This window comes from Camellia sinensis, chromosome 3, assembly GCF_055761805.1.
Source record: "Camellia sinensis isolate YWXY chromosome 3, ASM5576180v1, whole genome shotgun sequence".
Lineage (NCBI taxonomy): Eukaryota > Viridiplantae > Streptophyta > Magnoliopsida > Ericales > Theaceae > Camellia > Camellia sinensis.
In genome coordinates this window covers 27,643,148-27,655,000 of record NC_138963.1, presented here as the reverse complement: position 1 = coordinate 27,655,000, position 11,853 = coordinate 27,643,148, and positions in this window count along the sequence as shown.

Below are 11,853 nucleotides of genomic sequence, written 5' to 3'. Positions count from 1 at the left end.
ATCATGTTCTTGATCCTGACTAGTAATAACGCCATAAGATCTTTTGTTAATACTAGTCTCTTGTCTAGTTTTATTTGGAAACACATGTTCAAAGAAATACGCATTCCAAGATTCAATAATAGTATTCACATGCATTTCGGAATGTTCTGACAAAAATCGATATGCATTACTATTTATGGCATAACCAATGAAAATGCAATCAACAGTTTTAAGACATATCTTAGTCTTTTTAGGACTATGAATAGTCACTTTAGCCAAACAGCCCCACACTTTTAAGTATTTATAGGATGGTACTCTCTCATGCCACATTTCATAAGGTGTTTGATTTACTTTCTTCCGGAGTACTTTGTTAAGTATATAATTAGAAGAAAGTATTGCTTCCCCCCACAAACTCTGAGGTAATTTAGAACTTATTAACATGGCATTCATCATTTCTTATAAAGTCCTATTTTTTCTTTCAGCAATTCCATTTTGCTGAGGTGAGTAAGGAGCTGTGGTTTGATGAATTGTTCCATATTCTCTACAAAACTTACCAAAAGGTGATTCATATTCACCATCTCTATCACTTCTTAGTTTTTTTAATTTTCTTACCAAGTTGATTTTCAACTTCATTGTTAAATAGAATGAAAGTTTCCAAAACTTCATCCTTGTTCGAATTAAATAAACATAACTATATCTAGTATAATCATCTATAAAAGTGATAAAATATTTTTTCTCACCTCTAGTTTGAATTGATTTAAAATCACAAATGTCACTATGAATTAATTCAAGTGGCTCCGTACTTCATTCAATTGAATGAAAAAGGAGCTTTAGTTAATTTTGCCTCAACGCAGATTTCACATTTATGATTTAAATCAATGTCAAATTTAGGTCAACAATCCATATTAATTAATCTACACAAAGATCCATAATTAACATGTCCTAGTCTACCATGCCACAAATGTGAAGACTCAAGTAAGTAAGAAGAAGATGTATAATTATTAATAACAGAGAGTACAACAGTCATTCCATTCATTTTGAAAGGCCATCAAATATGTAATATTTTTCTACATACATCCCGTTTTTGGTAAGTACAAATTTGTCACTTTCAAAAACTAGCCTAAACCCATTACTTAACAAAAATCCAGAAACAAGATTCTTGCGAATGTCCGATATATGCAGTACATTGTTGAGAGTGACTTCCTTTCCAGATATCACCTTCAGAATAATCTTTCATTGTCCTTCAACTTCTGAAGTCGAAGAGTTGCCCATAAAGAGTTGTTCACCATTGTCAACCATAGAATAAGAAGTGAACATCTCTTTGTCGGCACAGATGTGGCGAGTAGCACCAGTGTCCACTCATCATTCTTTAGGATTTCCGACAAGGTTTGCCTCGAAAACAACTGTAGAAAGATTTATATTCTCAACACCATTGAAAATTTTGTTCATTTCGGTCATATTGGCTTGAGTAGGCTTATTGCTTGATTTTCCTGTGCCTTTGTGTTTGCTATGGCAATCTTTGGACCGATGTCCATTTTTGTCACAAATGTAACATTTACTATTGAACTTGTATTTCTTTGTTTTCCTCCTTTAGAGCCTTGTGAGGAACTTTCTCCAGAATACTTCCGTTTCTTTGCTTTTGGAGCATGTTCCACCACATTTGCCTACGACTCCATTGGATGCTTACCAGTCCGCTTCTCTGAATTGCGGTTGTCCTCCAATCAATTCCCTTAAAGTCATTTCTTTGCGCTTGTGTTTGAGGTAGTTCTTAAATTCCTTCAAACCTTGTGATAATTTTTCAATTAAGGCAGCAACTTAGAAGGATTCACTAAAAGACATGCCTTTTGCATGAATGTCCTGCAGAATGAGTTGGAGATCTTGAACTTAGCTGATCACAGTCTTAGAATCAACTATTACAAAGTCCAAAAATTTGCCTACCACGAATTTCTTCGAGCCACCATCTTCCATTTTGTACTTTTTTTTCTAGAGACTCCCAAAGTTCCTTTGCCATTTTGATAGGATTGTAGACGTTATATAATGTGTTGTCAAGTCCGTTCAAGATGTAGTTCCGACAAAGGAAATCAGTATGTTTCCAGGCATCAGCCGCAGTAACTACTTGCCGGTCGATTTTGTCCTCATTCAGAGTAGAGCATTTTTACGGAGGAAACACGCCAGGTTTAGAGTAGTAAGATAGAATATTTTTTTTTGCTACCATCTTTTAAAATCAATTCTTGAGAACATCTCTGGCTTCTCACCATGATTGACTGGCACAGTCACAATAGGAGGAAAGGTTGGCGCAATTGCAGCCACCATACTAGTACTTGTTTGAGCATTAGTTTAACCAGTTTCTATAGCCATGAATTCTAAATTATAAAATAAAATTAGAATTAGAATTCTATACTATACAAAAAAATTTAAACCAAAACCACAGAATTAAATTCTGTAAAAATAAAAAAAACAAGAATTGTAACTTTTATTTCCAATTAATTTTAAAGTAAAATAAAATTTTATTTAAACAAATTAATTCTACACAGAAAAATATTTTTGTAACATTTCAAAAATTAAAATACTGAAAACAGAATTTTAATTAATGAACACTCATAAATTATTTCTGAAAACCAAAATTAATTTCTGACCAACTTCAAAAATAAATATTCTGAATTGTTAATGACTACAAGTATATTACTACTAGTTGCAAAAAGAAAATAAACAGTATATTTTTACTATTTATTTTTTCAATCAGAATATTATTTTGTAAAACCGCAAAAAATAATTTTTGTAAGAAAAAGAAAAAAAGCAAAAGAAAAATTCTGTATAAATAGAATAATTTGAATCTGTCTTAAGATTGTTGGAACAATCTTCTGTGTAAAACAAATAAGTTGAAACCAAATCAAACAAATAAAATAAATTACTTACAGAATTTATTTACCAAACCGAATAAATTTAAAAGATCAAGTCGAGTGTGTGACACTCTATCCTTAAGACAGATTCACCTTGCTACAATGCTTACGGATAAATGGCGTCTATCTCTCAGGATACAATAATCTTCACAAATTATAATAGCACTCTAAACAATTTGTACGGCGAACCAAACTTGTGTTCTATGCTCTCTAAATTTTTTTCTAAAATAATATGAAGAATATATCTATGCAAGAGAACAAAAAGAAGGCAAGAAGATAATTTTCAAAATGTCTTGACTACTAGAAATGGCCTGGTCTATATAGGGCCGAACAGGTATGAAATTCAAATCCAAACAGATTTGTTTTGAAATGAGCAGGTGCAATAACTATTTGAACAGATAACTGCTGGCAGTTTCAATCTGTTGGAAACTACTGGCAGTTTAAAACCTGTCCTGGAAAAACCAAATATGTTTGGTCTGTTTGAGCCTAGACTGAAGGAGGAATTGTTTTGGACAGAAAATTTCGTTTAGGAAAATTAATTTTTCCCATAAGATTTTTTGAAAAAAATTCAAATAAATTTTTATCCAAAAAATTAATGTTAGAATTGACCCGACCTACACCCGGCTAGGCCGGTTGGATGTGCGGCGGTGGCAACGCGCGTACGTGTGTGGTGGTTTGGGCTAAGACCCATTTTGTCCATAACTTCTCCTCTCTACAAATTTTGGGTGCCCTTGGGACCCAACCCAAGTGTTGCCACTTAGAAATTATATACTCACAAAAGTTCTCTTAAGTTTCCAATGTTGGATAGCCATTTTAAGAAAATCCACATTTTACTTCTTCAATTTTCTATTCCACGAACCCGAAAACGATATTAACTTCTCATTCACTCATAAATGGGTTTGACGAACCGTCTTCACCGTGTGACTTGTCATGCGACAATGAATACGTCACCTCTTTGAACCCACTTCAAAAGGTGTTTAGGACCCACTCAAATTTGGGCTCAAAGTTAGCCCAAAATAAGCCTATAAAAATCATATTTTTTTCAACAGGAGTAACTATACAATACAATGGAACCCTAACCCAATGATGTCTATCCATACCCGAGTACAACAAAATACAGCTACTCTAATACAATCCCTAGTTTGAGGTCTCAATCCTAAAGCTTTCATTAAATTGAAGGGGAATTCTGAGAAAACAATCATAAACAAGATATATCAGAGCTTAAGCTCAAACAGCCATCACTCGGGTCACCACACCTAGCTTTCAAGTTACCATATTCACTCACTCATTTGATTTGTTCCCCTGCCCATGCTTTAAACAGTTAACAATTGGATACAGTAAGTAATGACACACAACTCCACATCACTCATAAGTCTATAAATTCATTCTCTTAAAATGGGGAATGTCGTGTAACTCTTGTTAAACCTTACAAGGAACACATATATCCCCCCACCATTTGGAATCCCAATTGCTTAAATCAAATATTATAACATTCAAACAAAAGCAAGCCCAAATCATCCATTCATCATCATTTCATGTAACGTCTCTTCAAGATCAATGGAATCAAAGAAGATAATAAAGTGAAAATTACTAATTTTATATAAAGTCAATATCCATGGATATTAAAAAAGCAAAAGAGAGGTTCAAGTACATTTTCTCATACTGTCGAATTTCCTATTAAAAAAAAAAAGCATTCTTGTGTGAAAGACCTGTTGGAAAAATGGTTTTATATAGGCTTATTTTGGGCCATCTTTGAGCCCAAAATGGGATGGGCCCCAAACGTCTTTTGGGATGGGTCCGAAGAGGTGACGTGTTCATTGCCGCATGGCAAGTCACACAATAAAGACGGTTCATCAAAACCATTTATGAGTGAATGGGAAGTTGACGTTGTTTTCGGGTTCGTGGAATTGGACATTTAAAATTTAAAATGTGGGTTTTCTTGTGAAACTTGTCCCACATTGAAACTTTAAGAGAGCTTTGTTGAGTTTATAAGCTCTAGAATATAACACTTGGGTTGGGCCCAAGGGGCACCCCAAGTTTGTAGAAAGGAGGAGTTATGGACAAAGTGAACCTTAGCCTAAACCACCACACACGCGCGCGGCACCGCCGCCGCTGCCGCCACCACCGTCTAAGCCGAGCCGGTTGTGGGTCAGGTCGGTTCTAATATTAATTTTTTGGACAAAAATTTATTTGAATTTTTCCAATTTCAAATTCAAATTTAAATTCAAATTTTTGTTTTCCTAAAGTTGTTCCTCTTCCAACACTATTCCAACAGTTTTAAAAAAAAAAACTGTTTCAACAGTTTAAAACATTGTTCCAGCAATGGATATATTTTCAAACTGCTCCAAGAAGCAACGGACAGATTCAGTTTGTTCAAACAGATTCAAACTATTTGACAGTCTGAGTTTCACACCTGTTGTATTCAAAATAGCACCTGTTCGAATCAAAAAAATTTTCCTATAAATACAGATTTGTTCTAGCAGTCTCTAGATCCAAAAAAAATCAGTCTGAAATATTGTTCTTGCTGTCTAGATTTTATTTATTTACATTATTCTTCATATTAGTTATTTAGAGAAAAATAAAGAGAGTATAAGAACACAAGGTTCTAGTTCGCCGTACAAATTTGTTTGGAGTGCTACTACAAATTTGTGAAGATCATTGTATCCTGGAAGATAGACGCCATTTAACCGTAAGCACCGTAGCGAGGCGAATCTGTCTTAAGGACAAAGTGTCACACACTTGACTTGCTCTTTTATTTTTCCATTCGGTTTGACAAAATAAATTCTGTAAGTTATTTATTTTATTTTGTTTGATTTAGTTTCAATTAATTTACACACACACGCGTGCCGCCGTCCAGCCGAGCCGTGCCGGGTGTGGGTTGTGAGTCGGGTCGGTTCTTATATTAATTTTTTGGACAAAATTCATTTGAATTTTTTTCAAAAATTATTGCGGGAAATTAATTCAAAATTTGAATTCTATCCATTTCTAGTCCGAAATTCAAACAGGTTTTCAATCTGTTGGACAGATTCAATTTCATAAACTACCCAGACAGTTACAAATTCGAAACAGTAACAGTAACTATATCTGTTAGTTATAGGTTCAAATCTGTCCGAAACAGTGCAGCAGTTACAAACAGATCTGTTTGAATTTCAAACAGAATTTGTCCAGTTTGAATTAACACCTGTTCACTTCCTTTTTTATACGTATTCGGGTCTACTCTTTTGCCTATTTATAGAGGCCATTTCTGCAATCTTTTGGATGTTGAAAATAGACAAAAAATTTCATTTTCATGCTGTCCAACTTTGCTATATTGTATATATTCTTCATATATTATTTTAGGGAAAAATTAAAGAGAGTAATAGAACACAAGGTTCTAGTTCGCCGGACAAATTTGTTTAGAGTGCTACTACAAATTTGTGAAGATCATTGTATCCTAGGAGATAGACGCCACTCAACCGTAAGTACCGTAACGGGGCGAATCTGTCTTAAGGACAGAGTGTCCAACACTCGACTTGGTATTTTATTTTTCATTTGGTTCGACAAATAAATTTCTGTAAGTTTTTATTTTATTTTGTTCGATTTAGTTTCAATTTATTTTATTTACACAGAAGATTGTTCTTACAATCTTAAGACAGATTCGAATTATTCTGTTTATAGAATTTTTCGTTTGTTTTCTTTTCTCTTTCTTCTTTTACAAAAATTATTTTCTATAAATTTAAAAAATAATATTCTGGTTGGAAAAACAAATAGTGATTATATGCTATTTGACAGATAGTAGTAATATACTGTCTATTTTCTTTGACAACTAGTAATAATATACTGGTGTCAATAACAATTCAGAATATTTATTTGTGGAATTTTGTTAGAAATTAATTTTGGTTTTTAGAAATTATTTTCTGAGTGTTCATTAATTAAAATTATGTTTCAGTTTTTTGATTATTGAAGTATTACAGAAATTTAATTTTCTGTGTGGAATTAATTTGGTTAAATAAAATTTTATTTTATTTCCAAATTAGTTGAAAAATAAAAGTTACATTTCGTGTTTCTTTTATTTTTACAGAATTTAATTCTGTGAATTTGGTTTAATTTTCTGTGTAGTATAAATTTTAATTATAATTTTGTTTTATAATTTAGAATTCATGGCTACTGAAACTAATGCTCAAACAAGTACTAGTGTGATGGTTGCAATTACGCTAACCCCCTCTCCTGTTGTGACGGTACCGATAAATCACGGTGAGAAGCCAGAAAAGTTCTCTAGAATTGATTTCAAAAGATGGCAACAGAAAATCTTGTTCTATCTTACAACTCTGAACCTGACTCGTTTTCTCCGTGAGCATGCTCCTATTTTGATAGAGGATGAAACCAACCGACAAGTGGTTACTGTGGTCGATGCCTGGAAACATGCTGATTTCCTTTGCCGAAACTACATCTTGAACGGACTTGACAACACAATATACAACGTCTACAGTCCTATCAAGACAGCAAAGGAACTTTGAGAGTCTTTGGAGAAAAAATACAAAATGGAAGATGCCGGCTCAAAGAAATTTGTAGTTAGCAAATTCCTGGATTTTGTGATGGTCGATTCTAAGACTGTGATCAGCCAATTTCAAGATCTCCAGCTCATTCTGCATGACATTCATGCAGAGGGCATGTCTCTCAGTGAATTCTTCCATGTTACAGCCTTAATTGAGAAATTACCACAAGGCTGGAAGGAATTCAAGAACTACCTCAAATACAAACGCAAAGAAATGTTTTTGGAAGAATTAATTGTGCATTTGAGGATTGAGGAGGACAACCGCAATTCTGAAAAACGGGCTGGTAAGCATCCTATGGAGTCTAAGGCAAATGTGGTGGAACATGCTCCAAAAGCAAAGAAACAGAAGTTTTTTGGAGAAAGTTTATCACAAGGCTCTAAAAAAGGGAAAATTAAAAAATACAAGTTTAATGGCAAGTGTTACATCTGTGACAAAGAGGGACATCGGACCAAAGATTGTCGTAGCAAAGGCAAAAGCAAAAGAAGAACAAGCAAGAAGCCTGCTCAAGCCCATATAACCGAAGTGGACAATATTTCCAATGGTGTAGATGACATCAATCTTTCTGTGGTTGTTTCCGAGGCAAATCTTGTCGGAAATCCTAAAGAATGGTGGGTGGACACTGGTGCAACTCGCCATATCTGTGCCGACAAAAAGATGTTCATATCTTATTCTACAGTGGACAACGGTAAACAACTTTTTATGGGCAACTCCTCAACTTCCAAAGTTGAAGGACAAGGGAAGATTGTTCTGAAGATGACATCTGGAAAGGAACTCACTCTCAACAATGTGCTGCATGTACCGGACATTCGCAAGAATCTTGTTTCCGGATCTTTGTTGAGTAAGAATGGGTTTAGGCTAGTGTTTGAGAGTGATAAATTTGTACTTACTAAGAATGGGATGTATGTAGGAAAATGTTACATGTCTGATGACCGTTGTACCCTCAGTTATTAATAAACATACATCTTCTTCTTACTTGCTTGAATCTTCAAATTTATGGCATGGTAGACTAGGACATGTTAATTATGGATCTTTACGTAGATTAATTAATATGGAATGTTTACCTAAATTTGACATTGATTCAAATCATAAATGCGAAATTTGCGTTGAGGCAAAATTATCTAAAACTCCTTTTCATTCAATTGAAAGAAGTACGGAACTACTTAAATTAATTCATAGTGACATTTGTGATTTTAAATCAATTCAAACTAGAAGTGAGAAAAAATATTTTATCAATTTTATAGATGACTATACTAGATATAGTTATGTTTATTTAATTCAGACCAAGGATGAAGTTTTAGAAACTTTCATTCAATATAAGAATGAAGTTGAAAATCAACTTGGTAAGAAAATCAAAAAACTAAGAAGTGATAGAGGTGGTGAATATGAATCACCTTTTGGTGAGTTTTGTAAAGAACGTAGAATAATTCATCAAACCACCGCTCTTTACTCATCTCAGCAAAATGGAATTGCTGAAAGGAAAAATAGAACTTTAAAAGAAATGATGAATGTCATGTTAATAAGTTCCGGATTACCTCAGAACTTGTGGGGGGAAGCAATACTTTCTGCAAACTATATTTTAAATAAAGTGCCCCGAAAGAAAGTGAATCAAACACCTTATGAAATGTGGCATAGAAGATTACTATCCTATATATACTTAAAAATGTGGGGGTGTTTGGCTAAAGTGGCTATTCCTAATCCTAAAAAGACTAAGATAGGTCCTAAGACTATTGATTGCAGTTTCATTGGTTATGCCAAAAATAGTAGTGCATATCAGTTTTTGATTCATAAATCAAAACGTTTCGAAATGCATGCAAATACTATTATTGAATCTCAAAATGCATCTTTCTTTGAACATGTGTTTCCGAATAAGATTGGACAAGAGACTAGTAATAAGAAAAGATCTTTTGATGCTATTACTAGTCAGGATCAAGAACATAAACATGATCAAGAGCAAGAGCTAGATCAAAATGAAGAAGAGGAACTTAGGCGTAGTAAACGTGCTAGAACCTCAAAATCTTTTGGTCCAGATTTTCTAACATTTTTGTTAGAAAATGAGCCTTTAACTTTTAAAGAGGCTATGTTCAGTCCTGAAGCTCCTTTATGGAAAAAAAGCTGTCAATAGTGAAGTTAAATTCATCTTGCAAAATCACACTTGGGAATTAGTAGACTTACCACCAGGCTGTAAACCTCTTGGGTATAAGTGGATTTTCAAAAGAAAAATGAAAGCGGATGGATCAATTGACAAATACAAGGCAAAACCTGTGGTCAAAGGGTATAGACAAAAAGAAGGTCTTGATTACTTTGACACATACTCACCAGTTACTAGAATAGCATCCATTAGAATGCTAATTGCTATTGTATCTTTGTACAATCTAGAAATTCATCATATGGATGTGAAAACCGCTTTCTTAAATGGTGAGTTAGATGAAGAAATTTACATGGAACAACCAGAAGGATTTTCTGTTCTAGGAAAAGAAAAGAAAGTGTGTAAATTGGTTAAATCATTATATGGTTTAAAATAAGCTCCAAAGCAATGGCATGAGAAATTTGACAAGGCAATGATGTCAAATGGATTCAAAATTAATGAGTATGACAAATGTGTTTATATTAAAAACACAGACAAAGGTTATGTCATTGTATGTCTTTATGTAGATGATATGCTCATCATAGGTAGTAATAATGATATGATTAAAACAACCAAGAAAATGTTGAATAAACATTTTGACATGAAGTACATGGGCATTGTTGATGTTATTCCTGGTATGAAAATTACGAAAACATCAAAAGGTTATGCTTTGTCACAATCTCATTACATTGAGAAAATACTTGACAAATTCAGCAAAGATGATGACCATCTTGCTAGAACACCTGTAGATGTTAATTTGTTTCTATCTAAGAATGTACAAGAAAGTATTTCTCAATTAGAGTATGCCCAAATTATTGGAAGCTCAATGTACTTGATGAACTGCCCTCGCCCAGATATAGCTTATGCAGTAAGTAAATTAAGTAGATATACGAGTAATCCGGGAGTAGAACACTGGAAAGCAATTATAAGGGTTCTAAGATATCTCTGATTTACTCATAACATTGGACTTAATTATACTAGATATCTAGCAGTATTTGAAGGATACTGTGATTCAAATTGGATATCGGATATTAGAGACTCAAAGTGCACCAGTGGGTATGTTTTTACTCTTGGTGGGGCGGCTGTATCTTGGAAATCTTCCAAACTGACTTGCATTGCTAGGTCTACTATGGAATCAGAATTTATAGCTTTAGACAAAACAGGGGAAGAGGCAGAATGGCTTCGTCACTTCTTTGAAGATATTCCAATGTGGCCAAAACCGATGCCTGCTTTATGCATACATTGTGATAGTCAATCAGCAATAGGTAAAGCACAGAGTCATATGTATAAGGTAAGTCTCGACTCATTTGTCGTCGATATAATACCGTAAGACAACTACTCTCTAATGGAATTATTTCCATTGAATATGTGAAATCCAAAGACAACATAGCGGATCCACTAACCAAAGGGTTAGCAAGAGAGTTAGTTGAGAATTCATCGAGGGGAATGGGACTAAAGCTTATTAAATAAAAGTTATCACAATGTCAACCCAACCTAGTTGACTGGAGATCCCAAGATCTAGGTTCAAAAGGGCAACCGAGTTGTGAATAACTCAGAAGGATCATTGGGGAGTCCAACTCCTACCCATTTCTAGGATGAAATAGTGATGTCTGCAGCGTTTTAGGTTAAGTAAAATTTTAATGATTCTTATATCTAGATAAACCTAGTGGAGTATGACAGGATACTCTTCATAAGAATCACCTATGTGAGTGTGAACTGGGCCGGTTCTATGAGATTTGTGAAGGGCTACAATTCTCTAGAGCATTCATGAAAGACCAAGTTGTTCAGGGCCAAAATGAACACAAAAGTGAGAACTAAACTATGTTTGGGAATATACTATATGAGTTCTATTGTCTTGGTTTACACAAACAGCTGAACAGTTCAAGACATCATGTTCACTGGTTAGCTAGTAAATCCGATAGTGTCTCACAAGGAAAGGTTCAAAGCCAAAAGCTACCTATCCTTTGCAGAATATTTCTAATTTCTGTACTCTCTGTAATTAGATCATGTTGTTGCATTTTTTCTCTGTCAAATTCCATTCATGTAGGGAATTGTTGGAAAAATAGTTTTATACAGACTTATTTTGGGCCATCTTTGAGCCCAAAATAGAGTGGGCCCCAAATGTCTTTTGGGGTGGGTCCAAAGGTGACGTGTTCCTTGCCGCATGGCAAGTCACAAGGTGAAGACGGTTCGTCAAAACCATTTATGAGTGAATGGAAAGTTGACATCGTTTTCGGGTTCGTGGAATTGGACATTTAAAGTTTAAAATGTGGGTTTCCTTGTGAAACTTGTCCCACATTGAAACTTTAAGAGA